The 21,907-nt window shown below is 41.7% G+C and overlaps 1 long non-coding RNA gene across 1 annotated transcript in view; it reads right to left on the bottom strand.

Moving 5' to 3' along the window:
• Positions 1–5,453: 5,453 nt before the first annotated feature.
• The window catches only part of LOC120757100 (uncharacterized), a 50,386-nt gene continuing 33,932 nt past the window's right edge, over positions 5,454–21,907 (bottom strand). The window contains exons 3-4 of the long non-coding RNA XR_005702358.2: positions 6,864–6,918; positions 5,454–6,529 (exon numbers count right to left, since the gene is read on the bottom strand). This is a non-coding gene — a long non-coding RNA (uncharacterized LOC120757100). The remainder of the gene's footprint in view (positions 6,530–6,863; positions 6,919–21,907) is intronic.

Here is a 21,907-nt window from a genome sequence, read left to right as displayed (position 1 = left end):
CAAAACAAACAAACAAACAATCCTGGTTTCTTTCCTCTTGAGGGTCATTGGTCCAAGACCCACTTACAGAAGAGCAGGGCTGAATCATTTAGTTTAAGAGAAAACTAGAATAGTAATTTGAAATAGCGGAACTTCTTTTAGTATTTCAGAAATATTGGGCCCATTAGAGCTTATATGGTGTTCTGCAGAGCAAGATGTGTCCTGTCCCTTGTGGTAGAACTTCTCCAGCACAGCTCCACAAGAGTGTATCTGAGGCCCTCAGACTGCATTGTGCTCATGACACACATTTACATTCTGGGTACTAATGAAAATAAAACAACGCTCCAAAAAACCTCACACCAGCACCAACTAATCTATTAATTCAAATAACATTCTTTCAGTTGCTGTCTGAACTATCTCTGCCAGATAGTTTAACACTATTCTATGGGTTTCTCTTGATGAAGCCAATATATTTTGGATGAAGCTCTACCTTAATTAATGACTTAAAAAGCATTTGCACATTCAATATGGTACGTAATCAGGTATTTAATACAGAGCCCTGGCCAGATACCCTGCCACTCAGAATCACTCATAACCTGGTGTTAAAAGTTTCGCAGAAAGCAGAAGACTTAAAGAGAGTTTTCTTACAACATGGGAGAGTAGTATGGATATTCCTGTATTTTTCATTGCTGAAAAGAAATTTTTTTCCAATTCCTTGCATGTATAAATCATGCCTCTGCATTTCCACTACTTGGCTTTAAACAAACACAAAAATAATACAAATTGATGCCTGAAAGGGAAAGAATATGTTTTTTGGAAGACTGAGTGAAAACAAATGTCAGTTTTGGGTCGACTGAAACATTTCATTCCACCCGAAACCAATTGTTCGCACAAGGCTAAATAAAAGGTGCTAGAACCAAGCCATAAAAGCTGTTGCCAGAAGCAGAGCTGAATGTAAGTTACTCAGTGCTCTGAGGCTGCCTGCCTAGCTGTGGTTCAGTCACTAGAGAAGAAATACATATATTTTCAATTGACAGATAGTAAAAACTTCCTTCCTTCCCCACCTTCACTGCAGGTGGCTTCATCATACACTGTCCCACCCTCTCTCCCTGCTTTGAGCTGCAATTAGCACATATTTTCAACATAAAATAAGCCTCTCTGTCCTCCCAGCTGTGCTTCCCACCCAGATTCCCATTATGAATCAAGACAAGTACATGTGTTTAAAATAACAAAAAATATGTCTTTCTTCCCTCCCCAGGCTTGCTGTCTTTTTCTACCCATCACCTCAGCTTTGCTGAAATGTTTCCTGGAGGGCTCCAGAGTTTCTGCTGAGCTGTAGATGCCTCAACGATCTGATTTCTCCTTCAGTGTTTTTAGAGCACCGCATGACCAGCAGCCCTGGGTGTAATGTCAGGAGTCTCTGTCACACTTCTTTAAGACAGTCAGGCACCAAAGGATGGAGGCTCAAAGACCAGAGGGGTGAAAGCTCTACTTATCTGTGATTCCCCAGGGGTTCCACTGCAGAGCTAAGCTCGCTGACAAACAGGCCCTGCAGAAGCACTCTCAGTTAGAACATTAGCCAGTGTGCAGAGCATGTAAGTACAGAGGGGTGGGAGAATACCCTAGCTGGGCAGATTTGCATATATTCTGCTAGATGGATTGAAAAATAGGTGCCAAGGAAATTTACCCATGCAGGAGTCCCTCCACTATTCTGGCAGAAAAGGAAAGGCTTTCCATAGGTTGACATGACAAGTCCATCAACTCTCCCCTGAGGTGGAAGCATGTAGGGTGGTTGGAAATACTGTATTTTTACCGCAATCTAGATAGTTGCATTCAGCATCCTTCTCCATACCTCAGTTCCTCTGGAGCACAATTGCATAAACACCTATTAAATATCTTAAAGCACTCCAGAATAAACTTATGTTCAAGGGTTGTCAATAAAAATGCTCTAGGTATTCGAATAATGTGCATATCCTCAGAGAAGTTTTTTTATTCTGTTTTTGTTCGGTGTTCCATGTTCTCCAAGCCAAACACTATGGTACCACCTCTTGAAATCCAATCCATGTTTTTCCAAACCAAATCCTACTTCATGTTTCTCAGCCTTCACCATCTGAGCTTCCATTCAGCCTTCAGCTCACTGCACCATGTAACCAAACAAAACTGAGTTTCCATCCTTAGGTCCCTGTGTTCTAGTGTAGCTCTTCTACAGATGAATAATGTTTGAGACAAGTTTGTTCCAAAGTCCAAAACTGGCATTGCTTGCACACTTCCCTGTAAAATTTTTCCCACAATGAAAACCACTGAGGGTGTTCTCATTTCAAGTGACTTGCAAGACGCTGCAAGGGTCCTAGTTGCTTTAAAAAAGTTTGGCAAACTGATGCTGGAAAAGTTATTTTTTGCCTGCCTAACCTCTAGGATTGCATTCATAAGCAAGGGGCTTTGGCTCAGTTTGCTGCTGGCTGAAAGGGCATATTTTGTACAAAATTGTTAGAGTTTCACATTCTAAAGTTGTCTTTTCCCAGTATCTTATATCCATACACAGAATTTCAGGCCTGGCTGTTGACCTTTCCAAAATGCCAAGTGTATGCCCTGTTGGTGGAGCAGAGCAGGTCCTGAACCCTGCCAAGCCCTCTGAGCCCTCAGGGTGAGTGGCCAGAGCAGGGGCCAGGTAACAGCCACCATGCACATGCCAAAATCAGACCCTGAGCCCATGGGATGGGCACCTGCCTGGCTTGCTCTGTCCAGGCTGAGCACATGAACTCCAGGCAGGTGAATCAGCTTTTTCTTTTTCAAAAAACAGCCTAGCTCAAAATGATTTTGTGTCACTAGGAAATATTCAGTTCAATTCTTGCAATTAATCACAAATATTCATAAAGGTGTTATCCACCAAGCCAGAGAGGGCATTTAAAGGACATCTCCTAGGATGCATATCACTATTGCATTTCCTGTTTTCATTGCTCTGTGAGCAATTTATATTTGTTTATTCAGGCTTTTAAAGGCTGAAGAGGCCAGGACAATAAGCTTGCCATAGGTAGGCACCACCTCTGTATGCTGAACAATTCATGACTTGCTTCCCAGTTTTCCATTATGGGGTCTCACATCCAGTCCCCCAGCTTTGATGCTTTGATATCTACCAAAGAGTTCATAAGGAAAAGGACAATTTCGATCCTCAAAATAAAGGACAATGGATGATGTTGCTGCTACAGAACGTTTCTTGCCTATGCTGATTCAGGCTCCAGGAGGGTGAATTTGAGAATGTAGTTGTTCCCTTGAGGGCTTGGCCTCCTCCTCCAGCAGCATTTGATGGAGAACAACACACAGGTGTCTCCCCTGGCAGAGCTCTACCTGGCACAGGCCATGGCCAGTTTCAGAGCCAACCACTATGGATGAAATGCAGCCTCTTCTCTTCTGATTAACAGAGGCCAGAACAGGCCTCCAACCCACAGCATGGCTGTTTTTTATCTTCATTTCCAATACGAGTTAAAACACGTATTTACTCTTCCCAAAGCAGCCTGGCTCCCGGTGGGTGTCCCTCCCTGGGGGATGAGCTGTCTCAGTGAGGATTGCCCACCTTCCTGCTCTGGCTGCTCCCTGCCCTGGCCCTGCACACCGGCAGCTTGGAGACAGCGCTCTGCAGCCAAATGGCACCTGCTGCCAGGGGCAGTTTGGCAAGTGGCACACGGCCAGGCATGGGATCCTTGGATGCAGAGGGGGAAGGGGTTGTGGCTGTCTGTGGCAGTACAGGTACCATATGCTCAGGGTCAGCCCTGAACTGCCTGGGTGGTTTGGAGTGAGGCAGTTAATAGGCCCTTGACTGCAGCCAAAATTCTGTACTGTTTGTACCAAACCGGCTTTGATCTGCCACAGCTCCTTGGGAAGGAAACTCTGTCCTGACCCTCCTAGGTAAGAATGGTACCCTTAAAGCAGAATGAGTATCTGCCCAAGCTCTCTTCACCCTGATCTTGATGCTGTGAAGAACCTTTGGTGGTAGAAGTGACACATGAAAGGGCAGAATAAGGGATTGTAGGATTCCAAGCAGTTGGTTAGGGTCTGCTGGGAGCTGGAAACAGAAAGTACTGCTGCCTTTCCTCTGGCTATCAGGCATGTCAGAGTGCAAAGACTGCAGTCAGTGTTTTGAGAGTCCTGTGGACATGAGGCATGAACTGCACCAAAGCAGCACAAGGAAAACCACACCTCATTTATGCCATATTTATGCCTGGTGAGTACACTTGTCAGAGAAGACACTTTTTCCCCCTTTTTTTGCTTAAGAGTAGGGTTTGCCTGCATAAAATTAATTCTAGGCAGAGATTGCACCTTGGGAAGATAGAGTTTGGGGTAATAGATTTTTTTTTTTATGCTTTGTTATTAATTTATCGTATGAGCAATGCTCAAAACATGTTAAATGCTGCACAAGCATGCCCCGGGGAGGGAGGGGGTGGGAAATTAGAAAGTAAATTGAATCATTTACAGAGAACAGGATGGTGCAGACTTTCTGCAGGGGTAATCAGGCAGGGGAGAAAGTATTAATATCTCTGCACTATTAAGCTTTGGTGTGCTTGTCATAACCTTCCACTAGCTTTTGCATTCACTGAATAAAACCTGGCTACCAGATGGCATTATTTGGCTTTGCCTGTGCTTCTGAGACACCCTAGTATCATCCTGTATTCTATCCAGAGCCCCTTGGTGTGTTGTTATACAGTAAGAAGAGTGAGTCTGGCACCTTTCATTAGCAAACCATGCAATAAATAGTACAAGATCCCCAGGAACAAGCTGGTGCTGTTTTAATGCTCATTTAAGTCTAGTATTTTTCTGGCCAGTCTTCTCTGGATTTTAATTTATATCATAATTTCATACTTCTATTTTTGTTTCTGAAAACATCAGGAAAAGGAGGCATAAAAGCTTCAATCAATTAATTCATCTCCCATTATTTTTCTGTCTTTATAATTCTAATGTCAGTATTGATTGGAGTTAACCCCTAAATTTACTGCTATAAATAAAAAGCAAGTTGGCCCAAATACATTTCTCATCATCTTCCAAGTATTTATTTCCTACAGCAATTTTTGTTACTCTGCCTCACTCCAGTGATGCCTATCAATATTTTTGGCTTTTAACACACATTTTATGAAATTATTCATTTCTGAAAACAGAATTTTCCCCTCATTAAGTCTCTATGAGGCAATTCATGAGGTTAAGAAGTTATGGTATTTCATAATCAGTTGAGTAATCATCCTCACACATTGATAGCTAAATTTTAGTTCTATTAATATTTTGCTTATAGTTTCTATTCTGTGAAGTTTGGGGCAACTCTTTATAGCACTGGGTGCTGCTGTGAGCAGTGTCTTTCATCTCCCAACTTGCCGAAGTGCCTGTAGTCGCTACCTCCTGCCTTAGGCACCGCAGAACTGTGTTTCATAATTTATAGAGGTTTTGTTTTTGTTTCAGTTCTGGAGGACAATCACATTCAAAGTCCCAAAGCTCTTTTAAAACAGGCAGCTAGCGGGCCCTTAACTATGAGGCTTTATCTGTCAAGGCTGGGATAGAAATCCCTACTTGTAAAAAGATCTTCGGCCCTTCAGCCTCAGTTCTTTTAAGGAAACCAGTTCAGATCCTGCAAGATATGTGGCTCCGTATGGGATTAACTGAAGGGTGCCTTTAGACCTCTTGTTCTCCTGAGCTGCTTCTGGCTCTGGCCACATAAATAAACCATGGGCTCTGTGGCATCTCCTGTTCCTTCACACAAAGCTAACTCCTTTGAAGTCAGACTGTGACTTTTTCAAACATTGGCTGCACTGACAAAGTGTGTGCATGGGGCATGGACTCTGAATTAGGAAAACCCTTGCTAGGATTCAATTAAGATTACATCACAACTGCTTGTTAGTATCTAATTTTAAAGGTATAAAAGGAAAACTCATGATCATTTGCCTATATAAATAACAAAGGAGAACCTTGATATCCTGCTGCCATGACTGATGTTGTAAAGCTCTTCTGATAGGGTTTGGTGCAAACTGCAGAGTCAGTGCCCTTGCACACACATTTGCCTTGGAGCTCAATTCCATTTTCTGTAGCTAAAGCTCAAGGAACCCCAAGCATGTTTACAAAATTTTAGGATTCCACAGTTCCCTTTGCCAGTGCCTCAAAGTAATGGCTTTTGTTCTGTCAAGCTTGAAAGGTCTTGCAGTTAAATTGCACATAGAAATCTGAAGACAAAGCACTGAAAATAGTGAGTATCCACAGCCATTCATTCACTGTATTTCCATAATGGAACTATTTGCCCATTTGGTTAAATAACATATCTAAGCAAAACAATCTCTGCAGGAATAACATTCTATATATTAAAATCATATTTGTCACCTACTTTCAGATTCCTCTAGTGATACTACAGTGAAGTGACATGAAGAATAGGAAAAAACATTTTTAATTTGGTAACAAGTTCTCAGTATTTCTGTAGGACTGGGTTCTACCACAAAGATCATTATCTGTGCTTGAACATTTGCTTCTTTTTCTCTCTTTGTAACCCAAAGTGGAACATAGGACAAAGGTAAATATCCTCCTGAAACAGAGAATGGTAAAAAGCCATTTCTTATGAGAAGGAATCACAGATGTGGTGTACTTTTTTTTTTTTTTTTTTCCTCATCAGATAGTTTAATACAATCTTTTCTTTTTTTTAGCATCGGAATTGCCAAGGTTGGAAAATACCTTTAACATCACCAAGAACAACTATCAACCCAGAATTATCACTGTAACCCCACAAACCCCATCACCCAGTGGCTTAAATATCTCTCAGGATGGAGAGCCAAAAGTCTCCTGAGCTGCATCCAAAGAGTTGTGGGCAGCAGGTCAAGGGAGGGGATTCTGCCCATCTGTTCTACACTGGTGAGACCTACCTGGAGTCCTGCATGCAGCTCTAGGGCCTTCAGTATAAAAAGGACTGGAGCCAGCCTAGAGGAGAATCACCAAGATGATCAGGTGGCTGCAGCTCCTCTCCTATGAAGACAGTTCCAGAGAACTGGGGATGTTCAGCATTGAGAAGAAAAAGCTCTTAGGAGACCCTATAGCACCTAGAGGGGCCTGCAAAAAAAGCTGGAGAGGGACTTTTCATAAGAGTATGAAGGAATTAGACAAGGAGGAAGAGCTTTAAACTGAAAGAGGGTAGATTTAGATTAGCTATAAGGAAAAAATTCTTTTCTGTGAGGGTGGTGAGGCCCTGGAACAGGTTGCACAGGGATGCCTCATCTCTAGAAGTGTTCAAGCCCAGGCTGGATACACCTGAGCAATCTGGTCTAGTACAGAGTGTCCAGAGCCATGGAGAGGGGTTGGTAGAAGATGATCTTTAGTTCCTTCTAACCCAGCTCATTCTCTGAGTCTCTTTCTTGCATCGGAAGACCTTGCACTGGAGAAGTGGCTTCTGGTTGCATTATTCTCTGTGCAAGAGAGGATAGGTTTACATTTGTTTATAGGGTTTGTGAATTATTATCAATCAATAAATCTGCCATCTTAGGATCCCTCAGGAAATCATCAGAGTTGCATTAACTGCATTCTCCAAAACCAGTGACCTTAGAAAAGACCTGATGAGACACTCCTGGTGTTGGTGAATGCCAATAACAAAAGCAGAGAGAAAGCTGTGTGGTCAGGCCCTGAGCTGAACCCCACAGGTGCTAAAAACTTCAGTGCAACAGCCCTCACACTTTGCTTCTCTTTAGAACTCCCTGTACCATTGCCTTTTAGTTCCCTTACTAAATTTACAGTGGGTAGTGTCTCTCATTGTGCTGTCTTTGCAACACAGCTCTCCTTAGAGATGCAAAAGCCTTATACAAACCTCTCATTTAGAGCTAAGGGCTGAGAGCATTTTCTTTTGGTGAGTTTAACGGAGGATTTACCGCTGATGGCAGCGAGGCCAAGTTCCCACCTCTTTTTCAACCAAGACTAACACAATGAGGTGAGGTGACTGGTGGAAATTATGCAAGAATTATAACTCCCAGGACAGAAAAGCAGTAGGGTGTCATGTAAATCTTTGGTGTAAAAGGATCAATGAGCGTCAATGTAGTTTTATGAGTACACACTTATTTATATGTGTCTCCCTTTTGAGGCAGAGCTTATGTGTCCTTGGGAAGTGCTGCAAAGCTCCCACACCTCGTTATATAGGTGTATGTAAATATGTTACACACAGTAAATACACTCATAAAGTGTTATTTTTGAAGTTGCCTTTTCAACATCTTCTAATGTTAGCTCTGGGCAAATAGGCAAACAAAAGCCTCACTGCCACGCAGGGAGAAACAAGCTGTGAGTAGCATTTAAGCCACCTGTCCGGGAAATTGCTTTGGGCCCATGAGACGTGCCAGCAACAGAAAGGTCTGAATGAAGATGCTGGCAAATGGGAACAGGGGGTCTCCTAGCACAGGGTACAGCTGTGTTCATATATTGACCCTTTTACTCTGTCAGTCTGAGTCCTGATACTGGTGTTTGTTGGAAATGGCAGAGAGCAGCTGTGCAGGTCCTTTCCCGCAAGCTGACCTGAGGATGAGGGCCTGAGCAGCCATTTGTGCTGCAGGGGGTGATTGGGAGCCTCTGATGAAGTGGAAGGAGCAAGGTGTGCTCAAGTCTTGGAGCAGAAAATGTGATGGCAGAAGAAATTGGAGGAGGGCACTTGTTCCAACAGCTCTGGTGGTATCACAGCCAGCAGCACCCAGATGCACTTGGAAAGTGCACTGACTCCACAAAGTGCCAGGAGTCTGCACAGGCAAAACAATCAAGTATGTGGCCAGGAGAGCACATATTCAGGCAGCAAACAGGAGAGGAATCCAGGAACATTCCGAGTTCTGAGAAAGATCTAATCTCATTTCTCATCTGGTGAGGAGTGGCATGTGCTAGCATTCACCAGGACAAATGAATAGGCTAACTTTCCCAGACAGTTTCTAGAGAAAGGCTCCTCCTGAAGAATCCTGGACTGCCTTAAGTGGCAGGATAATATAATCATCCATGACATAATAACTCTGCAGTAGAAATTGATGAATAAATCAGAGAGAGAACACACTTGGCAAACAGATTACAAATATCAGACGTCCTCCCCAATAAACAGACCTCCCCCAGTGCTGAAGTAAAAAAAATGGCCAAAAATATCTGACTAAGTGCATTTCCTTAGACCAGTCTCCAGCATCAAAGCATAAAAACTTCTGAAGAAGTACAAATTCAACAAGTTTATAGTGAGAATATTCTTGTGGTGCAGATTACTTCCAAACAGAGAGACAAAAGGGAAAAAAACAGACCAAAAAATGTGATCCCCTCCTTCCTCATCCAATATTTAATACAGACAAATCCAACACTTCTGTTCAGTGATATTTTCCAAAGATCATATTTTATGTGTTCCAGCGTGGAACAAAATGAATTTGAGACCTCTAAAGTTATCACAGAATGGAATTGTTATTCTAGGGCCAATTATTTAAGCAGACTTGAAGTTACAAGAAATGCCCTTAGAAATGAGAGATGTAAAGAAAGAAAAGGGCATAGGAGCTGATTGTATGCTTAATTCAGGGGGAAAAAAAAGAGCCATCTCTTTGACTCCAAGGACAGTAGTGTCTTAAGACAAAAGACTTTTGGAATGGAATAACCTAGGATAAGTGAGAACACACCCAAAAAGCATCTAATAATATCACAGCAAAGATATGGGGTATTATTTTTTTTAAGTTGCCTTTATCTCTCTCCAAATAGCCTTGCAGATGCATAGCCCAACCCAGGAACTTTGCAAACATTAACACTTCTAAATCGTTGATAAATTCTGCAAAAGCCAATGTGTCTCTGAGCCTTGCAATAAATAAGGATCAGAGTTTGTCAAATTAAAAGCTAGAGTTTGGCTGTGTAATGCTGAAAGCCAGAGATTTTTTTTTTAATGAAAAAAAAAAAAATCATCCCTTTTAAACATTTTCATGTTTCTGAAAAGAACTTGCATGCTGTTTCTGCACCTCATGAAATCATTATTTCTGGAGGAGCTATCATCACCTAGTTCACCAGCTGGCCAGCCTTTTCGTATTGGCTTCCCTTTAAAACAAGACATCAAAATCAGTGAAGAAAGTTGCAATGATTGTTGCTAGAATTTTCCAATTAAAAACAAAATATTAATCAGAATGTAGAGTTCTACAAAACAGAGTAGGACAGAAGACAGGCTGGCTGTCTTTCCTTCAATGCTTATCCTGAAGCCTCTATATCAGCTAGAAAAGCTGGAAACCCTTTGGGAGCCAGGATGTCTCTTGCTAATGTCTGTAAAGTCCTTGTCACATTTTCAGCTCTGTGTTACTATTAAAGCCAAGTTGTAGATTGTAATGATGTACAGAAAATGAAATGTGTGTTAAAAGGAACAGCATTGTGCTCGGTGCCTCTCTGCTTCATCCCATTGAAGACAGCGTGTCCTTGTGCCTTGTTCGCACAGCACGGAAAAACCCTGATCTGCAGGTGAGCAGTCCTCGCAATCTCCCCATTGCAAAGGGAAGGGTTTACTGAATATTCTCCAGAGGAAACAAACAGGGAGGCCCTAAAAACGTGTTGTACTCAACTGAGAGATAGATGAAGATATGCAGTACAAACTTATTTTTGTTAACAGTCAGAGAAATAATGCTAGTTATTTTAACTCGCCCTTGGAGTTACTGCTCTGAAGGAATGTGCTAAATGCTATGCATTTCTCATGTGTCTATTTGAATATGAAGATTCAACAGCATGAGGCTACATCTGTTCCAAAAAAAAAGATCAGTGCTTGGCATCTTGATGTGAGCTGTGTACAATTCATTTGATTCCTTGCAATGCAGCTAAGATCTACATTTTAATATTGGCTAGCAGTGCCTCTAGTTTTGGGTTGTTAGCCTAAATTGCCTTGCAGATGTTGGATGTTCTGGGAGTGAGTACTCTGTGCTGCTTTGAAAAGCCTTAAATGAAAAATCCAATATTATTTTGGGAGGCACTCAAGAATTATCAATTGCCTAAATACATGAATATTTCAAGTGCTGCTGAAGAGAATAGTGCTTCAAAACCTCATGCAATAATATTCTGAGATGCTGTAGAGCTTACTTCTCATTATATCTCTTTGATCATTGATTAAATATTATTCACTACTCCTTCTACAATTCATGAGAAGCTCTACGAGACTTTAAAATATCTTGAATTTGGAGTTGCTTAGTCAGGTCAGAAGCCTTGTTGCTTGAAGTTTGAATATTTATCATGTTCAGATTTTTTCAAAGGCAAAAAAGCAGCACAATATTTTTTCCATGGTCTCAAGTTGTGCAAGTCATCCCAATACTTTTAGGTAATGACACTGAAATAGTCTAAATAAGAGCCATAAAGAGTGCTTAATATCACATAGAATTAAATTAGAGTGTATGCAGAAATAACTTAATTTAAACCTGAAAGCCTCACTTAATAAACAAACAAACAAAAAAATCAAACTCCCCGAGTTCCAATTTAACACAAAAAACCCGCAAACAAAGAGAGCAACAAATACTGACAACTATATCCATGTCAAGTTATGATTTTTGTAACTAGCTTAATTTTTGGGCTGCAAGAGATGCAATAACCACCTAGTGCAACATCTGAGACTTTCACTGTTCAGCTACATTCATTTCACCCAGCAGAAGCTATCCAAAAATGGTGTGTCTAAGGTGGATATCTATTCTGCCTCCCTAATCAGTGCAATGGGAGACTGGTATATCCAGAGATGACTGAGAGAGGATGCAATGAAAAGGCCTGTGGATGTGCTATAAACATCTCCCTATATTTGCTAAAAAAAAAAAAAAAAAGGAATATAATTCAACTTTTAAACACAAGCAGCCATTTGGGAAGATCTGCCTTTCTTTTATTATCTTACTGTTTCGTTAGGTTGGTTCCACACGTGGATGTTTGTGTCTGGTAGAATGTGTGCTGCTGATCTGACCCCAACATGCACAATCCTTGACACTTTTAGAAGTTGTTTGTGTTCAAATGTTTATAAAACAGGAGTTTCAAAGCTGTATCACAGAATTTGTGGAAACAAGATTTTGTCTAGCACATGTGAGGAACTGCTTCATAAATGCTTAAATATGTAAAAAGTACTGTGGGACTTCTCTGATGAACAACAAACTCAACAGCACAGCTTGACTTTCAAATATTCATAATCAATTCATTAAGTAAAGAATGAATGGAAGAAAATTATGATCACAGATATTCTACAAACAGAAAAGAAAGCAAAATGACAATTCTTATGTGTCCTCTGAATATTTTCATGAGGAAACTATATTAATATTTAATACATGTATTACCTTTTTCAGCCAGCTCTAATTTAAGTGAATTTCATTCTCTGTGAAAGTCTGCTAATAGAATACTAATGCTACTAATAGTGGCTTGCCATACTTGGAGAGGCGGGAGTTAATATTACCAACGTCTGTGTCTAAAGATGTTATTCTTAACACTGAATTAGAGAATGCTGTAACCATGTAAATTTATAAACTAGCACAATAGAAATGGAAGCAGTGTGTCAGAGAGCTATTTAATCTATCTACATAAATACATAACCTCACAGATGGCAAACAACCTCAGATTTGAGAAACAGACTGTGAGCAATACTGACACTAGAGAAAAGCATGTCTCTCAAATGGCAAAAGCTGGGGTGTCTAACAGCAAAGTCAATCCACCGTGTTTCTAATTAGCCTGAATTACCAAAGACCTGCTTTGAACTGCCAGCTCCTCTTCCCAGGTCTGTGATCCTCTCTGAGGAGGAAGGCACTCTTCCCTCCCACGGGACACTCTGGGCTGTGTTCCCCACAGCTACTGAGCAACACTGCCAAGGCTCTCCAGCCTGGTGAGCAGAGCAGGGGACCCTTCCCCACTGTGGGCTATTCCTAAGGACACCCAGCTCTCCTTCTTTCAGGACTGGCACTCCTGAGACCTTGCTGACTCACAGGCTTCCAGGACTGAGAGCAGAACAGGACCCTAGGAGCTTCAGTGCTATCAACCATGTGCAACTCCCTTCCCATGCAGCAGTGAGTCTCTCCTAGCTCCAGCTGGATTTCTACTGGTAGGTTCAGTCCTTGAACTGGGAAGGAAAATCACAGTATGGCTGACCAACACCACAAAATTGCCAGAATCTGCTCTAAAGCACAGATAGGAGGTTTTGCAGTTGACACGATCTACTGTTCTCCTAACCTTGTGCATTTCAGGGAGTTTATGGATTCAGAATGATACCAAATTTGGATTCTTTCATGTAGGACAATATCCTGCAAAAGCAATAATCCCATCTCGGAGGCAAGCATAAGTGTTGCCTACAACTTGAATATTGGAGGATTTCAGCATTTTCTTACTTTTTACTTCACTCTAATGCTATTCAAGCATGGGAATGTAAGAAGCCAATGCAGTGAAAGTTAATCCTGCTGCCTGATTATCAGATGAGAGGGCAGTACTAAGCTTTCCTTTTGCTGCTATGTTCAACTGATCCTAAATCTGAAAAAGAACCAAATTAGATGCTTAGCCAGTTTTGTTTACATCAGGTTAGATTTACAGGAGGCATCTGTACAAATTCCAGAGAACTTTAGGAGATCCTCAAGGTGTTTCCTCTCTTTCTCAGTCTAAACATTAGAAAACTGCTTTAGAATTGAGAGGTGTTTGTATAGTGTTGCCCTGTTTAAGTATACCCACTTTACCTAGATCAGGTCATATCCAGATATGAATATGAAATGTACTGAGTAAGTAAGTTGCTAATCAGTTGTTTTTCAAACTTCCTTGTGGGAGGAACTTTCTGTGCATGGGCCAGTTCCCACATCAGAGCACAACCACTCTGCTGTGAAATAGGAAAGATGGGACTGGAGTATCACTCCAAAGATAGAAGAGCTGGCACTGTTCAGCCTGATAAGAGGAGACTCAGGTGATCTTCTGCATATCCATAGCTATCTGAAGGGATGGCACAAAGAAGGAGGAACTGGGCTTTTTCAGTGCAACCACTGTTCATCTGGCTCAGGTTGGCCCTTCTTCATCAGGGACTTGGACCAGATGATCTCTGGAGGTCCTTGCTAACACTAACTGCTCTGTGAGTGTGTGGTGCTGGCACAACAACCAGCAGAACTGGGATTGCCTGCAAGGGGCCTGAGCAAACACAGAAATGTGAAGGCCCCTGCCAGACCGGGTTTGTCTCTGCAGCTGGAGGAGCTCCCAGCATTGGGGCCAAGCTGCTGTCCACACCTGCCCATCACCTTGGCAGGCCTTGCTTCCCCTGAGTAGACCCAAACATTGGTGGTTAAGAGTATCTGACCCAGCAAGGGCAGCAGAGCATAGGATGAGCCTGCTTGGGGCAACCATTGCCTCCCATTGCTTTCTGCCTCTTAGGTGGATGCAAAGATGGAAATCTCATGGAGATTTAGGTGAGGAAATGCTGGCAAGAAGGAGGCGGTTCTTTGGTACTTCCCAAAGGCTCCCTCTGAGCAGCATTCTTTCATCAAAGGCCCAGGCTACACGAGGCATCAAGGTGGCCCTTTCTCTCCTTCCTCAGCCCTCTAGAGAAGCAGGATGTTTGCAAGTAGCTTACTGGTACCTGGAGAAAGATCCAACCCTCACATTGCTTTTGGCAAAATCCATCCTCAGCTCTGCATCTGGCAAAGCTGTGACCCTCTCCTGCCATCCCAGCAATGAGATGGGAGTGGGTCTTGTGAGACTCGGGTTATTTGAGCCATGAAGTGCCTGTGGCACTGGGATCTGTTTCTGTGCTTTGTCCTACATCCCCACCAATATCACCTGTGCTGCTGGCCCAGCATGACCCGGGCTGGTGCTGCAGCTGTATTGCAGGGCAGTGTCAGCTCTTTCCCTGTGAGAGCTGAGTGGCAGTCCATGTCTGGGTCAGAGGGGTATTTAGAACCTGAATCAGTAATGGATCCTCACTGCAAAATGGGTGTTTAATGGCTTTGATCTGCTGCTTCTTCATCTTCCCCCAGCTCCTTGATGGAATTTCTCTTGTGTGAGCCTCACTAATTCATCCTGGCTGTACACAATGGGTGCTGGTAGGGGAAGGAGCACAAATGTGGCTGGATATCAGTAACAGATATCCAGGCAGCAGTGTGGGCAGCTGGCTGCTCGTGAGGGATTAATAGCAATGGCTGCAAGGAGATCTGAGGGGCTGTCTTATTCATAGCTGTAGGAAAGGCAAGGCTTTCTGCACAACGTTTTGGTGGATGACACGAAGCACTTCATAGTGTTAGGGCATTGCCCATAAGATCTGAGCCTTTCTCTTGCCTCTTCTGGAACACATAAAGTGCTCCACTGAGAGCAGGAAAACAAATTAGGTCATTGACCTTTCCCATGACCTTGACACAAATTCCAATTTCCATTGACCAGCAGAGTGCCTACTTGAATGGGACCTGTCCTATCCCCTTTCTCACCATGTCTCACTCATTTCAAAGTGGCAGAAAAAGAATAGAAAATCAAAGTTCAGATCTAAAGAAAGATTTTTTTAATATCAGAACCCTCTTGGGGCCTCCCTGTCTCCCTAATTTAAGGAAACTAAATTATTTCATTCTAATTCTGATATTTAGCAATGTTGACAGCTCCAATACATTGTAGATGCTTCAGATCATATTGTTAAACTAGCTCACTTTTACAATTTTATCTGAAAAAGACAGATGCCATAAATTGTGAGGCTGATAGGTAATGACAATTGCGGCTGCATTTAGATGCAAAGAGCATTTAATTTCTTCTTGTGCTGCACTCTCTAGTCAGAGAGCACACAAACATTTTCACAGCATGGATTGTATCTTAACAATTTGTTTTATGGGCCACCTCTTGTGTCATGGGAGACCAACACAGATCCCTTCTCCTCCATGTTGGTTAAATACCAGCAGTACAACAGTAGAGTTGTCTATATTAAGTTCTTTATAATAAAAAAAATGCATTAAGTACATTTTCTAAGGTATATGGCTGTGCATGTAAACAAGCATTCAAGTCATATGGCCACAGCTTTATAATTTAGACTGGACTTGCAAGATCCTGAGCACAGGCAGCAGCCTTTCGCAAACTATGTCTTCTGCAACTGAGACATCTCCTGCACACTCCCTGATTAGCTCTAAGTTCTAGGCTGGGACTAGATAAAGATTTAGAGGGGTTTTCCCAGGAGTAGGTAGAAAGCCAGTGCTAATGAGAGGATAAAGCCCCTTTAGTTCCACTCCTTCCCTAATGAATCTATGATTTTGTAGGTTTACCCAGACATCATATCAGTGATTTGCTGCCTCACCAGGAGGGGAGCATGAAAAGAACTGGAAGTATGGTGTAAGGCCATTAGTTGATGGGGGGAAAAAAAATTGTAGCTAATCATGATGCAGCTTAATCAACAGAGGAGCTGAGCCCAACCCCATATGCATAGCCACAGCTTTCAACACATTTTAGGCTACTAGCTGGTTTTGCATCACAATTTGAATGTTTGTGACAACCAAGAAAAAGTGTTTGCCAAAGCATTCATCACAAGCCTAATTTGGTCTCCTGTAAGTCAATAACAAATTCTTGAATTTCTGTCAAATGAAGCAAAGTTTAGCCAATGCTAAACGGTTTTTAAAAACTCACCCAAAAATCTTACCTAGCAATTCAATTCCTGTTAAGGATCTGCTTGTATATATTCCCAAGTCATGGAGATATACAGTCCTGACATGAGACTGCTCTCCATACAAACAGGATGGAGTGGTTTATGAGCAGTTAGCAAAACTGACATATCCCTGATCCTTTTACAATTAGGTATTTGACCTCTTTTCATGAGGAATTCAAGTGTGTGCTCAGCACAGGTATAAGCCATAGCCCACATATTTTTGCAGAGGGAAAGAGGGTTAGAATAAACATTTTTTGTTGTTAGGTGTCTTTTCTTGTTTATGAAGACATTTTTCTCCTTCAGTTATGCAACTTTAAAGACAAAAGAATGTTCTAGTTCACAGAAAACCTATGTGCTTTGTTTAAGATTATGCTGAAAGTTACTCAGTATTTTGTTGTTCTAAATAATTATGCCAGCTGCAAGCTATTAAGATTAAATATGTGATCCTATCCTAAGAAGAAGGCAGGCTAGTCTCCCACAAAGGGAGATGTGCCAAAATCTACATCAGCTGAAAGAGGATTTTAGTTTTGCTCCTCAGTTTTATAAGGAAAGTGTTCATATACAGTCCTGGCAGAAAGACAGATGGGTGAGGAAGGTTGATACATGCAGGATCTGTCATGGGAATTTTGGATGAACTGCATTTCTCTTTTTTTTTTTTTTTTTTTAAGTAACAGGAAAGAAAAAAATATTAATTAGGAGGATGTTGGAAATCAGACAAGCAACTTTTTACAGAAGAGTTGATGGCTTTTCTAAATTATTTCAGTAGAAATCATCACAGCTATTAATATTCAATAGCTAAGTGAGAGGTCTTCAGCAATAAATAGAGAAAACAGAAGGAGGCACTTGTGTATTTAAAGCAGAATGTACTTATCTGACTGTAAGGTGTCCCTGGGGACCTGCGCTCCTCTACTTGGTGACCAAGGTTTCATTTTCTCATCTGTGAGTTTACCCTGACATTTTCACACCAAAGAAGAACCGCATTTCTTGCTCAGTGTTTGAGCGCCTCCTTCCTCCTTGGCCCCAGGCTGGAGCTGCTTGTCAGGAGAGCACTTTGGGCTGGCTCTGTCTCACTGGCTCTCCAGACACAGCAGAAGGAGGCCTCTGGTTTTCAGCTTCCAACCATTTTCCAATGAGCAGCAGAAGTTTGCTGCCATTCAGCAAGAGCCCTTCCCTCAGCCTTCCTCTCTGTCACCACTGTGCCATGCATGCTTGTAAACATTTTCAATCATCACAGCTGTAAAAAAAGCAAAGCTTTATAGTAACAAAATACTTATTTGTCTCCTTAAGTGCTTGTCTGTAATTCAGTTTAATGATGCTGCACTTTCTTGCGGTCTTTCATTGCCTAGAGGGTACTCTGTATTGATTAAGTTATTGTGTAGGTCTCAGTAAAAAAACAGCCACATAAAATGCAGACTAGAAGAGGAAAATCCTTCTTCAGGTGGAAAACCTCATATATCAGTGTAATGCAACTTTTGATTTGAAGGAGCATTTAGAAGAAATACAAAAAGAAAGAAATGTAGGGCTTCAATAGAAACCTTGATGAAGAGGATAGGGAAATACGCTGCCAGTCTGAGGTTCTCTCTCCTATCTTGAACTGACCATTTTCCATCGTAGACCATGAAATGCTCTATATACACTGTGTCAAGTCCCACTGAGAGATACAATTGTACTGGGTTTGCATGGCCATGTTTTTGCTGCAGGGGGCTATAGGGGCAGCTTCTGTGAGAAGCTGCTGGAAGCTTCCCCCATGTCCAGCAGAGCCAGCCAGCTCCAGGATGGACCTGCTGCTGGCCAAGGCTGAGCCAGTCAGGAATGGTGGTAACGCCTCTGTGATAACACATTAGATGCAATCGTGGACAGAGAAGAGCAGAGTGATACGTGAGAGAAACAACTCTGCAGACCTCAAGGTCAGTGCAGAAGGAGGGCCAGGAGCTATTCCAGGCTCTGGAGGGCAGATTCTCCTGCTGCCCAAGATGCAGCCCATGGTGAGGTAGCCACGCCCCTGCAGCCCCTGGAGGAGCCCCATGCTGGAGCAGGGGCATGCCTGAGAGGAGGCTGTGAAACCATAAAAGGCTTGTGCAGGTTCCTGGCAGGGACCTGCAGAGCCCAAGGAGAGAGGGCCCATGCTGGAGCAGGTTTCCTGGTAGGAATTCCTGTGGGGGACCTAGGCTGGAGCAGGCTGTACCTGAGGGACTGGACCCTGTGGAAGTGACCCACTTTGGAGAAGTTTATGGAGAACTGTTGCCCATGGGATAGACTCATACTGGAAAATTTAATGGAGAACTATCTCCTGTGGGAGGGAGCCCATGCTGGAGCAGGGACTGCTCTCCTGAGCAGAAGCTGGAACAACATGCAATGAAAAGAACATGACCCCCATTCCCTGTCTCCCTGTGCCACTGGGGGAGAAGGAAGAGCTCGGGAAGGAGGTAGAGTAGGGGAAAGGTAGTTTTATTTCACAATTAATTTTACTACTCATTTTCCTGCCCTGATTTTGTTAGTAATAAATTCAGTTGATATCCTCAATTTTGGTCTGTTTTGCCCTTGAAGGTATTTGGTGAGTAATGTCTTCCGGTCCTTAACTCATGAACCTTTGCCATATTTTCTCTTCCCTGTCTGGCTTAGAAGGGCAGTGATAGCATGGCTTTGGTGGGTGTCTGGCATCCAGACATTGTCAACTCACTATAACAATACACATACACTTACCCAAATTCCAAAATAATGAGGTTTGCCCAGTTGTAGTTATTAAAGGATTTTTTTTTTTTCCAGAGAAAGTAAGTTATACACGATCGAACACCAAATGTTATGTGATAAATGGCAAAAAAAAAAAAAAAAAAAAATCCAGCTAGTATTCCTATATAATCAATGATCTGACAAGTAGGACCTATCACTGATATTGCTATGGCTCAAAGTAAAATATTGAAGACCTTTGAATACTTTGGATTGCTAAGAGACAAGAAATTTCTTCTATTTTAGCTACAATATAATGAAAACTCTCTCAAGCCTGTAGAATTTTTTCCCACGGAACACATTTTCTAATGAGTTTAAAACAGCCATATAAGAAAAAGCTAAAGAAGAAAAAAAGTGAGAAGCCTCATCAAAATATGCAGAAACCATCACAGAAAGGTTCCTTCCTCCTCACAAGTCTCCCCACAGGGGTCAGAGCCCATGCCTGACTGCTGGGATCCCCTCAGTGAGCGTGAGGGTGCAGGCAACTCTGGTGGGATTGGGATGCAGGATGCCAGGCACAGAGCTGCCTTGCACAGCCAGAAGGAAGAAACACAGGCAAAGAAAAGGAGGAAAATCCGTGTTACACTGCCTTTCAAGAACAGGTTTACGGGACAATGCTCTCCACTAAAAATCAGTGGCATCTTCAGCTTTCCCTTTTTTGATGGTGATGTCTTGAAACAGTCTGTGACTGACAAATCAAAATATTCTTTAGACCACATTGGTGTCCTCTTGTATCACTGTCAGCCTGTAACTTTCCAATTCTTAGAAGTTAGAGTAAAACATCCGCTTCTAGCTATCTCTATTTTTTTGCCTTTCAGAAATTGTTTTGGAAAACACTACAGACTGTAGAAACCCAGGAACTGCTGAAATGTTCTGCTAAGAACTTCACCCTGTATGATGGCAGCATATAGGTCTTAAACCTGGGCTTTGGGGTCTCTAGATTGAAATGCCAGTATAGAGCAACTTCCAAACTGAGTGCTGGTTCTCAAGTGAGAACTAAAGCCTCCCTTTTCAATTCCATCTCTCTTTAATTACCCTGTATTCACACACACTCATGAGTAGCCTCAAAGCAGTCATAACCAATGAATGGCTTCTTAAGTATTTCTCACTGGAAAATGGCATTTTGTGCTGTTTTACAGCCCTCATGCTATTAACCACCTGATTGGCACAAACTGGAAAATGGTATTGAGAATTGTTTTTGGACAGTGGCTAAGTTACTGATTCCTTCGGCACTGGTGAGATGTATGTGCTTTTTGTGCAACACACAGCTACAGACAAGGAAAGCTAATTTTTCTGGCCACTCCATTCTATGTGCAACACTCCTATCGTATGGTAATATTCATGAAGGACCAGAAAACAAGCAAAATAAGACCTACAATTTGAATGATATTGGAAATAACTCTAAAGACCATTTCCCTAGAACAGCCATCTAGCACTAATTACCTCAGCCTTTCAAGAGGAAATATAGTCTTGATTGAAGGCCTGGAATTCTCTTTTTCAGAAGACGCATGGGCCTGGAAACATATTTGTGTTCCTAACTGTAAGCATGAAAATAATCCCATTAGAGAGATTTTGTGACTGGTTTTATGCTTGAAGTTAAAATTGCACTAAGTGTTTGGAGGATCTGTGCCTAAGGCAGACGTCAATATTGAAAGAAAAAAGTGGTTAATACACATCAGCTTTCCCTTTATTCTTTTTATTTCCCTAAGAATGGTACCATTTGCTATCTTATCTTTCGCTGAAAATTGCAGGAATGGAAAATTCAGTTTTTGTTTTTAATAAATAAATCATCGTTCCTCTGATGTTTTATACTTTTTTTTTTCCTGTGAAATTGCTGAACTGGGAATTTCTCCCTATGTATTTTGTGTCATTTTCACAGAGGCCTGATGAGGAGAAATAAGTGCTGTATAAAATAAATTGTTGCAGGCTGTTACATTAAAAAAATTTAATTGCAGCAGCAGTCATGTACAGACAGTTTTCTCTCTCTAAGTCATATTTAAATATATTTATAGCAAACAATTTAATCAATTAAATTTACTTCTTAAATAAAAACCACATTTGTACATCTTCTAGAACTTTTGAGTGCATTTCTTCTATTCAAGCAACTAGAAATAATCATAATATTCATATAAAAATATCACATGGAACATTAATACTACAGAACTAGTAATAGTGCTTGGAATAATTTATGGCAAATAAACAGCACTTCAGGCATTTTCTTTGGCAGCCTTTAATAAACCATGAACTCCAGGTTTACTACAAGCCCTCACAGCTGATGGATAATACTACATGGTGTTGTAGCTCATCCAGAAGAGCATAAGAAGGTTTCCCTGCTCCACTCTCTTGAGCTGAATCACTGATCCTACCCACAGGCCTGCTCTCTCCCACAGGTGTAGATTTACTGAGGAATCAACTACTGTATAACCAAATATTCAATGTGTTCTCCAGATTTTAAGCATGTAACCCTCTAATTTGAAGCTAAGAACTAAAATCAAATTAGCATTTCACTCCAAAGGAGATAGCATAGGTACATAAATTGATGAAAGAATTCAAACAATCTCATGTAACCTCTGTGAATAACTGAGACAGTAGACATTGCTCTGGTGACATTTTCTGTTCACACTTAGGACT

Source organism: Hirundo rustica, chromosome 10 (genome assembly GCF_015227805.2).
Source record: "Hirundo rustica isolate bHirRus1 chromosome 10, bHirRus1.pri.v3, whole genome shotgun sequence".
Classification (NCBI taxonomy): Eukaryota; Metazoa; Chordata; class Aves; order Passeriformes; family Hirundinidae; genus Hirundo; species Hirundo rustica.
The sequence above is the reverse complement of the archived record's forward strand: the minus strand, read 5'-3'. Positions and strand labels throughout refer to the sequence as shown.